Here is a 14,688-nt window from a genome sequence, read left to right on the forward strand (position 1 = left end):
ACTTTACACACACATAGAGCACCAGACTGGGTAGAGGAGTGCGTGCGCATAAAGGTGGCTGAGGGCAATGGGAGCAAAACAACCTGGGGCACAGGGGACCCAGTCCCTTTCCTCCTCTTTCGTTCATGGGTAGGGGTACCTTTTTAAGGACCTTCGTTTAAAAAAAGCTACTGGGACAAAACACTCAAATCTATGCTTTAGAGGTATCTTCCCTGACCGGGAATCGAACCCGGGCCGCGGCGGTGAAAGCGCCGAATCCTAGCCACTAGACCACCAGGGAGGAGATGCTCTTGTGTGCTTGCCTTGCTCACCTCCTTATTGTGACTAAGCTAACTCCAATATAAAAATTGCCCGTAAAGTCCGAGTGGGAGAAAGTTAGGTGTCACACAGTGTGTTTGTCATAAGCATTTACCTTTAGCCTCCTGCAAAAGCCTTTTAACTCCGCAAACAGCTCTTGCTGGACAGCCGGTGCTGCAGCAGCCAGCAGAAAAAGGGAGTTGAGTAAAGCTGGGCCTTGGGTCTCACCAGGGTGGCCGAGTGGTTAAGGCGTTGGACTTAAGATCCAATGGACGTTTGTCCGCATAGGTTCGAGCCCCATTCCTGGTATGGGTTTTCAGCTGCTTTGTAAGAAAGTGCAGATGCTTTTGAAAAGCATTTTCCTGCGCCCTTCCACTGCCCCTCTCCAACAGTCCCCATTCAAGTCTCAGCTGTGGGGTCTGCTGCTATTCTGCTACCAGCATGGATGCTTCCCAAAGCAATGCAGTGCCATCTACGCAGATCCCCTGCTTAGAGAAATACACCTCCTATATCTTTTCCCACTGAAGGGAGCAGGAGGAAGTACTTGCTTCCTGGGGAACATGGGTCTGCCCCTGGAATTTTTTAACCCGGCTCTTGCAGATTTCTCCCCTTTTTTGATTTCACCTACAAGCTCTCCCTTGCCAGAGGAGCAGGATCTGCTGATGCAGGCCCGGCTGGCTCAAACGTGCAAAGGCTTTTCCCCAAACCTCTGGGGGAAAATTGAGGAGAGTTCCCTCCTCTCGCCTTCCGAACGGGCTTCCAAACGGGCAATGCCCTGACGGGTCCCCCACAACCCGTCCTGCCCACAGCCACACCCCTGTATAAGAGGGTGACCCATGTCCCTCACCCTCCATGTTCGAACGGAAGGCACCGTCTGTCCTGAGGGGTGTACCAGACAGGCATCTCTCCAGCCAGGCAGACCCCTGCAGCACCCGTTAAGCTCCAAAGCCTATACATTCCCAAGATGCCACAGGTCAGTATGCAAATCAGACTGCCCTGGCCACACCCTCCCTGTGGCTGGCGTCTGCTTTTTTCCGTACGTGCAGCTCAGTTTTTTCTTACCCAGATCCAGACTTCCATTTTAGCAAAAAGGTGGGTTGCAATGGGTCCAGGATGCCATTTGGAAACAAAGCCTGCAGGCCTGTCAAAGGAGACTTCCTGCCGCACGCCATGTGGTCAGAAGCCTACAAAAGGAATTGCACTTTGGAATACAGGGTCTCACTTGCTCAAGAGCCTTGCACAAGTGACTTTCCTCCCGTTGTGGAAAGCAGCTATAAAGGGACCTTGCGAAAATGATATTTGGAGCTATACTGCGTGATGCTAGGCAAACTGTGAGTCAGAAAGCAACTTCATTTTGAGAAGCCCGCGACCTACGGGAAGGAAAAGTTTTCAAGGGCAGAAGAAGGACTTTTCCCTGACCGGGAATCGAACCCGGGCCGCGGCGGTGAGAGCGCCGAATCCTAACCACTAGACCACCAGGGAGCCCAGTGCCATGCAGCAAAAGTTCATACACTGCTTTCCGAATGACAAAGCTCATGGGGGCTGAAAGCTTATTTTTCTCTACAGCACATATGAATCAGAAATTGAAAAAATCCTCATAATGCCACCCGACTGTCTGTCACTTCCAAGCACAGGCCATCCTCTCCCCCTTGCTACTGAACCGATGAATTCCTGTACAATCGGGATCCACGGGAAAACACAAGAGGGACACCTAGTGGCTGCTGATGGCGCACAGACAGCTGGAACACTTTCTCAACCCTGTCTCGTTATTCAGCTTGCTGGAAGAATACATTGCTCTTAAGCGATTCAAGAGTGCAAGGGAGAAGAGTGCTCCAAAGTAGATGTATGCATCACAGCAGGGGTTTCCAGCAATTTACCTTTCTGGTGAGCTGGTACTGCACTTTACACACACATAGAGCACCAGACTGGGTAGAGGAGTGCGTGCGCATAAAGGTGGCTGAGGGCAATGGGAGCAAAACAACCTGGGGCACAGGGGACCCAGTCCCTTTCCTCCTCTTTCGTTCATGGGTAGGGGTACCTTTTTAAGGACCTTCGTTTAAAAAAAGCTACTGGGACAAAACACTCAAATCTATGCTTTAGAGGTATCTTCCCTGACCGGGAATCGAACCCGGGCCGCGGCGGTGAAAGCGCCGAATCCTAGCCACTAGACCACCAGGGAGGAGATGCTCTTGTGTGCTTGCCTTGCTCACCTCCTTATTGTGACTAAGCTAACTCCAATATAAAAATTGCCCGTAAAGTCCGAGTGGGAGAAAGTTAGGTGTCACACAGTGTGTTTGTCATAAGCATTTACCTTTAGCCTCCTGCAAAAGCCTTTTAACTCCGCAAACAGCTCTTGCTGGACAGCCGGTGCTGCAGCAGCCAGCAGAAAAAGGGAGTTGAGTAAAGCTGGGCCTTGGGTCTCACCAGGGTGGCCGAGTGGTTAAGGCGTTGGACTTAAGATCCAATGGACGTTTGTCCGCATGGGTTCGAGCCCCATTCCTGGTATGGGTTTTCAGCTGCTTTGTAAGAAAGTGCAGATGCTTTTGAAAAGCATTTTCCTGCGCCCTTCCACTGCCCCTCTCCAACAGTCCCCATTCAAGTCTCAGCTGTGGGGTCTGCTGCTATTCTGCTACCAGCATGGATGCTTCCCAAAGCAATGCAGTGCCATCTACGCAGATCCCCTGCTTAGAGAAATACACCTCCTATATCTTTTCCCACTGAAGGGAGCAGGAGGAAGTACTTGCTTCCTGGGGAACATGGGTCTGCCCCTGGAATTTTTTAACCCGGCTCTTGCAGATTTCTCCCCTTTTTTGATTTCACCTACAAGCTCTCCCTTGCCAGAGGAGCAGGATCTGCTGATGCAGGCCCGGCTGGCTCAAACGTGCAAAGGCTTTTCCCCAAACCTCTGGGGGAAAATTGAGGAGAGTTCCCTCCTCTCGCCTTCCGAACGGGCTTCCAAACGGGCAATGCCCTGACGGGTCCCCCACAACCCGTCCTGCCCACAGCCACACCCCTGTATAAGAGGGTGACCCATGTCCCTCACCCTCCATGTTCGAACGGAAGGCACCGTCTGTCCTGAGGGGTGTACCAGACAGGCATCTCTCCAGCCAGGCAGACCCCTGCAGCACCCGTTAAGCTCCAAAGCCTATACATTCCCAAGATGCCACAGGTCAGTATGCAAATCAGACTGCCCTGGCCACACCCTCCCTGTGGCTGGCGTCTGCTTTTTTCCGTACATGCAGCTCAGTTTTTTCTTACCCAGATCCAGACTTCCATTTTAGCAAAAAGGTGGGTTGCAATGGGTCCAGGATGCCATTTGGAAACAAAGCCTGCAGGCCTGTCAAAGGAGACTTCCTGCCGCACGCCATGTGGTCAGAAGCCTACAAAAGGAATTGCACTTTGGAATACAGGGTCTCACTTGCTCAAGAGCCTTGCACAAGTGACTTTCCTCCCGTTGTGGAAAGCAGCTATAAAGGGACCTTGCGAAAATGATATTTGGAGCTATACTGCGTGATGCTAGGCAAACTGTGAGTCAGAAAGCAACTTCATTTTGAGAAGCCCGCGACCTACGGGAAGGAAAAGTTTTCAAGGGCAGAAGAAGGACTTTTCCCTGACCGGGAATCGAACCCGGGCCGCGGCGGTGAGAGCGCCGAATCCTAACCACTAGACCACCAGGGAGCCCAGTGCCATGCAGCAAAAGTTCATACACTGCTTTCCGAATGACAAAGCTCATGGGGGCTGAAAGCTTATTTTTCTCTACAGCACATATGAATCAGAAATTGAAAAAATCCTCATAATGCCACCCGACTGTCTGTCACTTCCAAGCACAGGCCATCCTCTCCCCCTTGCTACTGAACCGATGAATTCCTGTACAATCGGGATCCACGGGAAAACACAAGAGGGACACCTAGTGGCTGCTGATGGCGCACAGACAGCTGGAACACTTTCTCAACCCTGTCTCGTTATTCAGCTTGCTGGAAGAATACATTGCTCTTAAGCGATTCAAGAGTGCAAGGGAGAAGAGTGCTCCAAAGTAGATGTATGCATCACAGCAGGGGTTTCCAGCAATTTACCTTTCTGGTGAGCTGGTACTGCACTTTACACACACATAGAGCACCAGACTGGGTAGAGGAGTGCGTGCGCATAAAGGTGGCTGAGGGCAATGGGAGCAAAACAACCTGGGGCACAGGGGACCCAGTCCCTTTCCTCCTCTTTCGTTCATGGGTAGGGGTACCTTTTTAAGGACCTTCGTTTAAAAAAAGCTACTGGGACAAAACACTCAAATCTATGCTTTAGAGGTATCTTCCCTGACCGGGAATCGAACCCGGGCCGCGGCGGTGAAAGCGCCGAATCCTAGCCACTAGACCACCAGGGAGGAGATGCTCTTGTGTGCTTGCCTTGCTCACCTCCTTATTGTGACTAAGCTAACTCCAATATAAAAATTGCCCGTAAAGTCCGAGTGGGAGAAAGTTAGGTGTCACACAGTGTGTTTGTCATAAGCATTTACCTTTAGCCTCCTGCAAAAGCCTTTTAACTCCGCAAACAGCTCTTGCTGGACAGCCGGTGCTGCAGCAGCCAGCAGAAAAAGGGAGTTGAGTAAAGCTGGGCCTTGGGTCTCACCAGGGTGGCCGAGTGGTTAAGGCGTTGGACTTAAGATCCAATGGACGTTTGTCCGCATAGGTTCGAGCCCCATTCCTGGTATGGGTTTTCAGCTGCTTTGTAAGAAAGTGCAGATGCTTTTGAAAAGCATTTTCCTGCGCCCTTCCACTGCCCCTCTCCAACAGTCCCCATTCAAGTCTCAGCTGTGGGGTCTGCTGCTATTCTGCTACCAGCATGGATGCTTCCCAAAGCAATGCAGTGCCATCTACGCAGATCCCCTGCTTAGAGAAATACACCTCCTATATCTTTTCCCACTGAAGGGAGCAGGAGGAAGTACTTGCTTCCTGGGGAACATGGGTCTGCCCCTGGAATTTTTTAACCCGGCTCTTGCAGATTTCTCCCCTTTTTTGATTTCACCTACAAGCTCTCCCTTGCCAGAGGAGCAGGATCTGCTGATGCAGGCCCGGCTGGCTCAAACGTGCAAAGGCTTTTCCCCAAACCTCTGGGGGAAAATTGAGGAGAGTTCCCTGCCCCCGCCTCCTCTCGCCTTCCGAACGGGCTTCCAAACGGGCAATGCCCTGACGGGTCCCCCACAACCCGTCCTGCCCACAGCCACACCCCTGTATAAGAGGGTGACCCATGTCCCTCACCCTCCATGTTCGAACGGAAGGCACCGTCTGTCCTGAGGGGTGTACCAGACAGGCATCTCTCCAGCCAGGCAGACCCCTGCAGCACCCGTTAAGCTCCAAAGCCTATACATTCCCAAGATGCCACAGGTCAGTATGCAAATCAGACTGCCCTGGCCACACCCTCCCTGTGGCTGGCGTCTGCTTTTTTCCGTACATGCAGCTCAGTTTTTTCTTACCCAGATCCAGACTTCCATTTTAGCAAAAAGGTGGGTTGCAATGGGTCCAGGATGCCATTTGGAAACAAAGCCTGCAGGCCTGTCAAAGGAGACTTCCTGCCGCACGCCATGTGGTCAGAAGCCTACAAAAGGAATTGCACTTTGGAATACAGGGTCTCACTTGCTCAAGAGCCTTGCACAAGTGACTTTCCTCCCGTTGTGGAAAGCAGCTATAAAGGGACCTTGCGAAAATGATATTTGGAGCTATACTGCGTGATGCTAGGCAAACTGTGAGTCAGAAAGCAACTTCATTTTGAGAAGCCCGCGACCTACGGGAAGGAAAAGTTTTCAAGGGCAGAAGAAGGACTTTTCCCTGACCGGGAATCGAACCCGGGCCGCGGCGGTGAGAGCGCCGAATCCTAACCACTAGACCACCAGGGAGCCCAGTGCCATGCAGCAAAAGTTCATACACTGCTTTCCGAATGACAAAGCTCATGGGGGCTGAAAGCTTATTTTTCTCTACAGCACATATGAATCAGAAATTGAAAAAATCCTCATAATGCCACCCGACTGTCTGTCACTTCCAAGCACAGGCCATCCTCTCCCCCTTGCTACTGAACCGATGAATTCCTGTACAATCGGGATCCACGGGAAAACACAAGAGGGACACCTAGTGGCTGCTGATGGCGCACAGACAGCTGGAACACTTTCTCAACCCTGTCTCGTTATTCAGCTTGCTGGAAGAATACATTGCTCTTAAGCGATTCAAGAGTGCAAGGGAGAAGAGTGCTCCAAAGTAGATGTATGCATCACAGCAGGGGTTTCCAGCAATTTACCTTTCTGGTGAGCTGGTACTGCACTTTACACACACATAGAGCACCAGACTGGGTAGAGGAGTGCGTGCGCATAAAGGTGGCTGAGGGCAATGGGAGCAAAACAACCTGGGGCACAGGGGACCCAGTCCCTTTCCTCCTCTTTCGTTCATGGGTAGGGGTACCTTTTTAAGGACCTTCGTTTAAAAAAAGCTACTGGGACAAAACACTCAAATCTATGCTTTAGAGGTATCTTCCCTGACCGGGAATCGAACCCGGGCCGCGGCGGTGAAAGCGCCGAATCCTAGCCACTAGACCACCAGGGAGGAGATGCTCTTGTGTGCTTGCCTTGCTCACCTCCTTATTGTGACTAAGCTAACTCCAATATAAAAATTGCCCGTAAAGTCCGAGTGGGAGAAAGTTAGGTGTCACACAGTGTGTTTGTCATAAGCATTTACCTTTAGCCTCCTGCAAAAGCCTTTTAACTCCGCAAACAGCTCTTGCTGGACAGCCGGTGCTGCAGCAGCCAGCAGAAAAAGGGAGTTGAGTAAAGCTGGGCCTTGGGTCTCACCAGGGTGGCCGAGTGGTTAAGGCGTTGGACTTAAGATCCAATGGACGTTTGTCCGCATAGGTTCGAGCCCCATTCCTGGTATGGGTTTTCAGCTGCTTTGTAAGAAAGTGCAGATGCTTTTGAAAAGCATTTTCCTGCGCCCTTCCACTGCCCCTCTCCAACAGTCCCCATTCAAGTCTCAGCTGTGGGGTCTGCTGCTATTCTGCTACCAGCATGGATGCTTCCCAAAGCAATGCAGTGCCATCTACGCAGATCCCCTGCTTAGAGAAATACACCTCCTATATCTTTTCCCACTGAAGGGAGCAGGAGGAAGTACTTGCTTCCTGGGGAACATGGGTCTGCCCCTGGAATTTTTTAACCCGGCTCTTGCAGATTTCTCCCCTTTTTTGATTTCACCTACAAGCTCTCCCTTGCCAGAGGAGCAGGATCTGCTGATGCAGGCCCGGCTGGCTCAAACGTGCAAAGGCTTTTCCCCAAACCTCTGGGGGAAAATTGAGGAGAGTTCCCTGCCCCCGCCTCCTCAACGGGCTTCCAAACGGGCAATGCCCTGACGGGTCCCCCACAACCCGTCCTGCCCACAGCCACACCCCTGTATAAGAGGGTGACCCATGTCCCTCACCCTCCATGTTCGAACGGAAGGCACCGTCTGTCCTGAGGGGTGTACCAGACAGGCATCTCTCCAGCCAGGCAGACCCCTGCAGCACCCGTTAAGCTCCAAAGCCTATACATTCCCAAGATGCCACAGGTCAGTATGCAAATCAGACTGCCCTGGCCACACCCTCCCTGTGGCTGGCGTCTGCTTTTTTCCGTACATGCAGCTCAGTTTTTTCTTACCCAGATCCAGACTTCCATTTTAGCAAAAAGGTGGGTTGCAATGGGTCCAGGATGCCATTTGGAAACAAAGCCTGCAGGCCTGTCAAAGGAGACTTCCTGCCGCACGCCATGTGGTCAGAAGCCTACAAAAGGAATTGCACTTTGGAATACAGGGTCTCACTTGCTCAAGAGCCTTGCACAAGTGACTTTCCTCCCGTTGTGGAAAGCAGCTATAAAGGGACCTTGCGAAAATGATATTTGGAGCTATACTGCGTGATGCTAGGCAAACTGTGAGTCAGAAAGCAACTTCATTTTGAGAAGCCCGCGACCTACGGGAAGGAAAAGTTTTCAAGGGCAGAAGAAGGACTTTTCCCTGACCGGGAATCGAACCCGGGCCGCGGCGGTGAGAGCGCCGAATCCTAACCACTAGACCACCAGGGAGCCCAGTGCCATGCAGCAAAAGTTCATACACTGCTTTCCGAATGACAAAGCTCATGGGGGCTGAAAGCTTATTTTTCTCTACAGCACATATGAATCAGAAATTGAAAAAATCCTCATAATGCCACCCGACTGTCTGTCACTTCCAAGCACAGGCCATCCTCTCCCCCTTGCTACTGAACCGATGAATTCCTGTACAATCGGGATCCACGGGAAAACACAAGAGGGACACCTAGTGGCTGCTGATGGCGCACAGACAGCTGGAACACTTTCTCAACCCTGTCTCGTTATTCAGCTTGCTGGAAGAATACATTGCTCTTAAGCGATTCAAGAGTGCAAGGGAGAAGAGTACTCCAAAGTAGATGTATGCATCACAGCAGGGGTTTCCAGCAATTTACCTTTCTGGTGAGCTGGTACTGCACTTTACACACACATAGAGCACCAGACTGGGTAGAGGAGTGCGTGCGCATAAAGGTGGCTGAGGGCAATGGGAGCAAAACAACCTGGGGCACAGGGGACCCAGTCCCTTTCCTCCTCTTTCGTTCATGGGTAGGGGTACCTTTTTAAGGACCTTCGTTTAAAAAAAGCTACTGGGACAAAACACTCAAATCTATGCTTTAGAGGTATCTTCCCTGACCGGGAATCGAAACCGGGCCGCGGCGGTGAAAGCGCCAAATCCTAGCCACTAGACCACCAGGGAGGAGATGCTCTTGTGTGCTTGCCTTGCTCACCTCCTTATTGTGACTAAGCTAACTCCAATATAAAAATTGCCCGTAAAGTCCGAGTGGGAGAAAGTTAGGTGTCACACAGTGTGTTTGTCATAAGCATTTACCTTTAGCCTCCTGCAAAAGCCTTTTAACTCCGCAAACAGCTCTTGCTGGACAGCCGGTGCTGCAGCAGCCAGCAGAAAAAGGGAGTTGAGTAAAGCTGGGCCTTGGGTCTCACCAGGGTGGCCGAGTGGTTAAGGCGTTGGACTTAAGATCCAATGGACGTTTGTCCGCATAGGTTCGAGCCCCATTCCTGGTATGGGTTTTCAGCTGCTTTGTAAGAAAGTGCAGATGCTTTTGAAAAGCATTTTCCTGCGCCCTTCCACTGCCCCTCTCCAACAGTCCCCATTCAAGTCTCAGCTGTGGGGTCTGCTGCTATTCTGCTACCAGCATGGATGCTTCCCAAAGCAATGCAGTGCCATCTACGCAGATCCCCTGCTTAGAGAAATACACCTCCTATATCTTTTCCCACTGAAGGGAGCAGGAGGAAGTACTTGCTTCCTGGGGAACATGGGTCTGCCCCTGGAATTTTTTAACCCGGCTCTTGCAGATTTCTCCCCTTTTTTGATTTCACCTACAAGCTCTCCCTTGCCAGAGGAGCAGGATCTGCTGATGCAGGCCCGGCTGGCTCAAACGTGCAAAGGCTTTTCCCCAAACCTCTGGGGGAAAATTGAGGAGAGTTCCCTGCCCCCGCCTCCTCTCGCCTTCCGAACGGGCTTCCAAACGGGCAATGCCCTGACGGGTCCCCCACAACCCGTCCTGCCCACAGCCACACCCCTGTATAAGAGGGTGACCCATGTCCCTCACCCTCCATGTTCGAACGGAAGGCACCGTCTGTCCTGAGGGGTGTACCAGACAGGCATCTCTCCAGCCAGGCAGACCCCTGCAGCACCCGTTAAGCTCCAAAGCCTATACATTCCCAAGATGCCACAGGTCAGTATGCAAATCAGACTGCCCTGGCCACACCCTCCCTGTGGCTGGCCTCTGCTTTTTTCCGTACGTGCAGCTCAGTTTTTTCTTACCCAGATCCAGACTTCCATTTTAGCAAAAAGGTGGGTTGCAATGGGTCCAGGATGCCATTTGGAAACAAAGCCTGCAGGCCTGTCAAAGGAGACTTCCTGCCGCACGCCATGTGGTCAGAAGCCTACAAAAGGAATTGCACTTTGGAATACAGGGTCTCACTTGCTCAAGAGCCTTGCACAAGTGACTTTCCTCCCGCTGTGGAAAGCAGCTATAAAGGGACCTTGCGAAAATGATATTTGGAGCTATACTGCGTGATGCTAGGCAAACTGTGAGTCAGAAAGCAACTTCATTTTGAGAAGCCCGCGACCTACGGGAAGGAAAAGTTTTCAAGGGCAGAAGAAGGACTTTTCCCTGACCGGGAATCTAACCCGGGCCGCGGCGGTGAGAGCGCCGAATCCTAACCACTAGACCACCAGGGAGCCCAGTGCCATGCAGCAAAAGTTCATACACTGCTTTCCGAATGAAAAAGCTCATGGGGGCTGAAAGCTTATTTTTCTCTACAGCACATATGAATCAGAAATTGAAAAAATCCTCATAATGCCACCCGACTGTCTGTCACTTCCAAGCACAGGCCATCCTCTCCCCCTTGCTACTGAACCGATGAATTCCTGTACAATCGGGATCCACGGGAAAACACAAGAGGGACACCTAGTGGCTGCTGATGGCGCACAGACAGCTGGAACACTTTCTCAACCCTGTCTCGTTATTCAGCTTGCTGGAAGAATACATTGCTCTTAAGCGATTCAAGAGTGCAAGGGAGAAGAGTGCTCCAAAGTAGATATATGCATCACAGCAGGGGTTTCCAGCAATTTACCTTTCTGGTGAGCTGGTACTGCACTTTACACACACATAGAGCACCAGACTGGGTAGAGGAGTGCGTGCGCATAAAGGTGGCTGAGGGCAATGGGAGCAAAACAACCTGGGGCACAGGGGACCCAGTCCCTTTCCTCCTCTTTCGTTCATGGGTAGGGGTACCTTTTTAAGGACCTTCGTTTAAAAAAAGCTACTGGGACAAAACACTCAAATCTATGCTTTAGAGGTATCTTCCCTGACCGGGAATCGAACCCGGGCCGCGGCGGTGAAAGCGCCGAATCCTAGCCACTAGACCACCAGGGAGGAGATGCTCTTGTGTGCTTGCCTTGCTCACCTCCTTATTGTGACTAAGCTAACTCCAATATAAAAATTGCCCGTAAAGTCCGAGTGGGAGAAAGTTAGGTGTCACACAGTGTGTTTGTCATAAGCATTTACCTTTAGCCTCCTGCAAAAGCCTTTTAACTCCGCAAACAGCTCTTGCTGGACAGCCGGTGCTGCAGCAGCCAGCAGAAAAAGGGAGTTGAGTAAAGCTGGGCCTTGGGTCTCACCAGGGTAGCCGAGTGGTTAAGGCGTTGGACTTAAGATCCAATGGACGTTTGTCCGCATAGGTTCGAGCCCCATTCCTGGTATGGGTTTTCAGCTGCTTTGTAAGAAAGTGCAGATGCTTTTGAAAAGCATTTTCCTGCGCCCTTCCACTGCCCCTCTCCAACAGTCCCCATTCAAGTCTCAGCTGTGGGGTCTGCTGCTATTCTGCTACCAGCATGGATGCTTCCCAAAGCAATGCAGTGCCATCTACGCAGATCCCCTGCTTAGAGAAATACACCTCCTATATCTTTTCCCACTGAAGGGAGCAGGAGGAAGTACTTGCTTCCTGGGGAACATGGGTCTGCCCCTGGAATTTTTTAACCCGGCTCTTGCAGATTTCTCCCCTTTTTTGATTTCACCATTAAGCTCTCCCTTGCCAGAGGAGCAGGATCTGCTGATGCAGGCCCGGCTGGCTCAAACGTGCAAAGGCTTTTCCCCAAACCTCTGGGGGAAAATTGAGGAGAGTTCCCTGCCCCCACCTCCTCAACGGGCTTCCAAACGGGCAATGCCCTGACGGGTCCCCCACAACCCATCCTGCCCACAGCCACACCCCTGTATAAGAGGGTGACCCATGTCCCTCACCCTCCATGTTCGAACGGAAGGCACCGTCTGTCCTGAGGGGTGTACCAGACAGGCATCTCTCCAGCCAGGCAGACCCCTGCAGCACCCGTTAAGCTCCAAAGCCTATACATTCCCAAGATGCCACAGGTCAGTATGCAAATCAGACAGCCCTGGCCACACCCTCCCTGTGGCTGGCCTCTGCTTTTTTCCGTACGTGCAGCTCAGTTTTTTCTTACCCAGATCCAGACTTCCATTTTAGCAAAAAGGTGGGTTGCAATGGGTCCAGGATGCCATTTGGAAAAAAAACTGCAGGCCTGTCAAAGGAGACTTCCTGCCGCACGCCATGTGGTCAGAAGCCTACAAAAGGAATTGCACTTTGGAATACAGGGTCTCACTTGCTCAAGAGCCTTACACAAGTGACTTTCCTCCCGCTGTGGAAAGCAGCTATAAAGGGACCTTGCGAAAATGATATTTGGAGCTATACTGCGTGATGCTAGGGAAACTGTGAGTCAGAAAGCAACTTCATTTTGAGAAGCCCGCGACCTACGGGAAGGAAAAGTTTTGACGGGAAGAAGAAGGACTTTTCCCTGACCGGGAATCGAACCCGGGCCGCGGCGGTGAGAGCGCCGAATCCTAACCACTAGACCACCAGGGAGCCCAGTGCCATGCAGCAAAAGTTCATACACTGCTTTCCGAATGACAAAGCTCATGGGGGCTGAAAGCTTATTTTTCTCTACAGCACATATGAATCAGAAATTGAAAAAATCCTCATAATGCCACCCGACTGTCTGTCACTTCCAAGCACAGGCCATCCTCTCCCCCTTGCTACTGAACCGATGAATTCCTGTACAATCGGGATCCACGGGAAAACACAAGAGGGACACCTAGTGGCTGCTGATGGCGCACAGACAGCTGGAACACTTTCTCAACCCTGTCTCGTTATTCAGCTTGCTGGAAGAATACATTGCTCTTAAGCGATTCAAGAGTGCAAGGGAGAAGAGTGCTCCAAAGTAGATGTATGCATCACAGCAGGGGTTTCCAGCAATTTACCTTTCTGGTGAGCTGGTACTGCACTTTACACACACATAGAGCACCAGACTGGGTGGAGGAGTGCGTGCGCATAAAGGTGGCTGAGGGCAATGGGAGCAAAACAACCTGGGGCACAGGGGACCCAGTCCCTTTCCTGCTCTTTCGTTCATGGGTAGGGGTACCTTTTTAAGGACCTTCGTTTAAAAAAGCTACTGGGACAAAACACTCAAATCTATGCTTTAGAGGTATCTTCCCTGACCGGGAATCGAACCCGGGCCGCGGCGGTGAAAGCGCCGAATCCTAGCCACTAGACCACCAGGGAGGAGATGCTCTTGTGTGCTTGCCTTGCTCACCCCCTTATTGTGACTAAGCTAACTCCAATATAAAAATTGCCCGTAAAGTCCGAGTGGGAGAAAGTTAGGTGTCACACAGTGTGTTTGTCATAAGCATTTACCTTTAGCCTCCTGCAAAAGCCTTTTAACTCCGCAAACAGCTCTTGCTGGACAGCCGGTGCTGCAGCAGCCAGCAGAAAAAGGGAGTTGAGTAAAGCTGGGCCTTGGGTCTCACCAGGGTGGCCGAGTGGTTAAGGCGTTGGACTTAAGATCCAATGGACGTTTGTCCGCATGGGTTCGAGCCCCATTCCTGGTATGGGTTTTCAGCTGCTTTGTAAGAAAGTGCAGATGCTTTTGAAAAGCATTTTCCTGCGCCCTTCCACTGCCCCTCTCCAACAGTCCCCATTCAAGTCTCAGCTGTGGGGTCTGCTGCTATTCTGCTACCAGCATGGATGCTTCCCAAAGCAATGCAGTGCCATCTACGCAGATCCCCTGCTTAGAGAAATACACCTCCTATATCTTTTCCCACTGAAGGGAGCAGGAGGAAGTACTTGCTTCCTGGGGAACATGGGTCTGCCCCTGGAATTTTTTAACCCGGCTCTTGCAGATTTCTCCCCTTTTTTGATTTCACCTACAAGCTCTCCCTTGCCAGAGGAGCAGGATCTGCTGATGCAGGCCCGGCTGGCTCAAACGTGCAAAGGCTTTTCCCCAAACCTCTGGGGGAAAATTGAGGAGAGTTCCCTCCTCTCGCCTTCCGAACGGGCTTCCGAACGGGCAATGCCCTGACGGGTCCCCCACAACCCGTCCTGCCCACAGCCACACCCCTGTATAAGAGGGTGACCCATGTCCCTCACCCTCCATGTTCGAACGGAAGGCACCGTCTGTCCTGAGGGGTGTACCAGACAGGCATCTCTCCAGCCAGGCAGACCCCTGCAGCACCCGTTAAGCTCCAAAGCCTATACATTCCCAAGATGCCACAGGTCAGTATGCAAATCAGACTGCCCTGGCCACACCCTCCCTGTGGCTGGCGTCTGCTTTTTTCCGTACGTGCAGCTCAGTTTTTTCTTACCCAGATCCAGACTTCCATTTTAACAAAAAGGTGGGTTGCAATGGGTCCAGGATGCCATTTGGAAACAAAGCCTGCAGGCCTGTCAAAGGAGACTTCCTGCCGCACGCCATGTGGTCAGAAGCCTACAAAAGGAAT

General features: G+C 51.7%; 20 non-coding genes across 20 annotated transcripts; 7 read left to right on the top strand and 13 right to left on the bottom strand.

The window, feature by feature from the left end:
* Positions 1-208: 208 nt before the first annotated feature.
* TRNAE-UUC (transfer RNA glutamic acid (anticodon UUC)) lies at positions 209-280 on the bottom strand. The gene has a single exon. It is a non-coding gene; the product is annotated as a tRNA-Glu (tRNA).
* A 243-nt stretch (positions 281-523) lies between these two features.
* On the top strand, positions 524-606 carry TRNAL-UAA (transfer RNA leucine (anticodon UAA)). Its single transcript has one exon. It is a non-coding gene; the product is annotated as a tRNA-Leu (tRNA).
* A 1,101-nt stretch (positions 607-1,707) lies between these two features.
* TRNAE-CUC (transfer RNA glutamic acid (anticodon CUC)) lies at positions 1,708-1,779 on the bottom strand. Its single transcript has one exon. It is a non-coding gene; the product is annotated as a tRNA-Glu (tRNA).
* Positions 1,780-2,404: 625 nt separating this feature from the next.
* TRNAE-UUC (transfer RNA glutamic acid (anticodon UUC)) lies at positions 2,405-2,476 on the bottom strand. Its single transcript has one exon. It is a non-coding gene; the product is annotated as a tRNA-Glu (tRNA).
* Positions 2,477-2,719: 243 nt separating this feature from the next.
* On the top strand, positions 2,720-2,802 carry TRNAL-UAA (transfer RNA leucine (anticodon UAA)). The gene has a single exon. It is a non-coding gene; the product is annotated as a tRNA-Leu (tRNA).
* Positions 2,803-3,903: 1,101 nt separating this feature from the next.
* TRNAE-CUC (transfer RNA glutamic acid (anticodon CUC)) lies at positions 3,904-3,975 on the bottom strand. The gene has a single exon. It is a non-coding gene; the product is annotated as a tRNA-Glu (tRNA).
* A 625-nt stretch (positions 3,976-4,600) lies between these two features.
* Positions 4,601-4,672, bottom strand: TRNAE-UUC (transfer RNA glutamic acid (anticodon UUC)). Its single transcript has one exon. It is a non-coding gene; the product is annotated as a tRNA-Glu (tRNA).
* A 243-nt stretch (positions 4,673-4,915) lies between these two features.
* On the top strand, positions 4,916-4,998 carry TRNAL-UAA (transfer RNA leucine (anticodon UAA)). Its single transcript has one exon. It is a non-coding gene; the product is annotated as a tRNA-Leu (tRNA).
* A 1,111-nt stretch (positions 4,999-6,109) lies between these two features.
* On the bottom strand, positions 6,110-6,181 carry TRNAE-CUC (transfer RNA glutamic acid (anticodon CUC)). Its single transcript has one exon. It is a non-coding gene; the product is annotated as a tRNA-Glu (tRNA).
* A 625-nt stretch (positions 6,182-6,806) lies between these two features.
* TRNAE-UUC (transfer RNA glutamic acid (anticodon UUC)) lies at positions 6,807-6,878 on the bottom strand. Its single transcript has one exon. It is a non-coding gene; the product is annotated as a tRNA-Glu (tRNA).
* A 243-nt stretch (positions 6,879-7,121) lies between these two features.
* On the top strand, positions 7,122-7,204 carry TRNAL-UAA (transfer RNA leucine (anticodon UAA)). Its single transcript has one exon. It is a non-coding gene; the product is annotated as a tRNA-Leu (tRNA).
* A 1,101-nt stretch (positions 7,205-8,305) lies between these two features.
* TRNAE-CUC (transfer RNA glutamic acid (anticodon CUC)) lies at positions 8,306-8,377 on the bottom strand. The gene has a single exon. It is a non-coding gene; the product is annotated as a tRNA-Glu (tRNA).
* Positions 8,378-9,002: 625 nt separating this feature from the next.
* TRNAE-UUC (transfer RNA glutamic acid (anticodon UUC)) lies at positions 9,003-9,074 on the bottom strand. The gene has a single exon. It is a non-coding gene; the product is annotated as a tRNA-Glu (tRNA).
* A 243-nt stretch (positions 9,075-9,317) lies between these two features.
* Positions 9,318-9,400, top strand: TRNAL-UAA (transfer RNA leucine (anticodon UAA)). Its single transcript has one exon. It is a non-coding gene; the product is annotated as a tRNA-Leu (tRNA).
* Positions 9,401-10,511: 1,111 nt separating this feature from the next.
* Positions 10,512-10,583, bottom strand: TRNAE-CUC (transfer RNA glutamic acid (anticodon CUC)). The gene has a single exon. It is a non-coding gene; the product is annotated as a tRNA-Glu (tRNA).
* Positions 10,584-11,208: 625 nt separating this feature from the next.
* Positions 11,209-11,280, bottom strand: TRNAE-UUC (transfer RNA glutamic acid (anticodon UUC)). Its single transcript has one exon. It is a non-coding gene; the product is annotated as a tRNA-Glu (tRNA).
* A 243-nt stretch (positions 11,281-11,523) lies between these two features.
* On the top strand, positions 11,524-11,606 carry TRNAL-UAA (transfer RNA leucine (anticodon UAA)). Its single transcript has one exon. It is a non-coding gene; the product is annotated as a tRNA-Leu (tRNA).
* Positions 11,607-12,706: 1,100 nt separating this feature from the next.
* TRNAE-CUC (transfer RNA glutamic acid (anticodon CUC)) lies at positions 12,707-12,778 on the bottom strand. The gene has a single exon. It is a non-coding gene; the product is annotated as a tRNA-Glu (tRNA).
* Positions 12,779-13,402: 624 nt separating this feature from the next.
* Positions 13,403-13,474, bottom strand: TRNAE-UUC (transfer RNA glutamic acid (anticodon UUC)). The gene has a single exon. It is a non-coding gene; the product is annotated as a tRNA-Glu (tRNA).
* A 243-nt stretch (positions 13,475-13,717) lies between these two features.
* TRNAL-UAA (transfer RNA leucine (anticodon UAA)) lies at positions 13,718-13,800 on the top strand. Its single transcript has one exon. It is a non-coding gene; the product is annotated as a tRNA-Leu (tRNA).
* The last annotated feature ends 888 nt before the right edge of the window (positions 13,801-14,688 follow it).

Source organism: Lissotriton helveticus, chromosome 4_1, assembly GCF_964261635.1.
Source record: "Lissotriton helveticus chromosome 4_1, aLisHel1.1, whole genome shotgun sequence".
In the NCBI taxonomy this organism is placed as follows: Eukaryota; Metazoa; Chordata; class Amphibia; order Caudata; family Salamandridae; genus Lissotriton; species Lissotriton helveticus.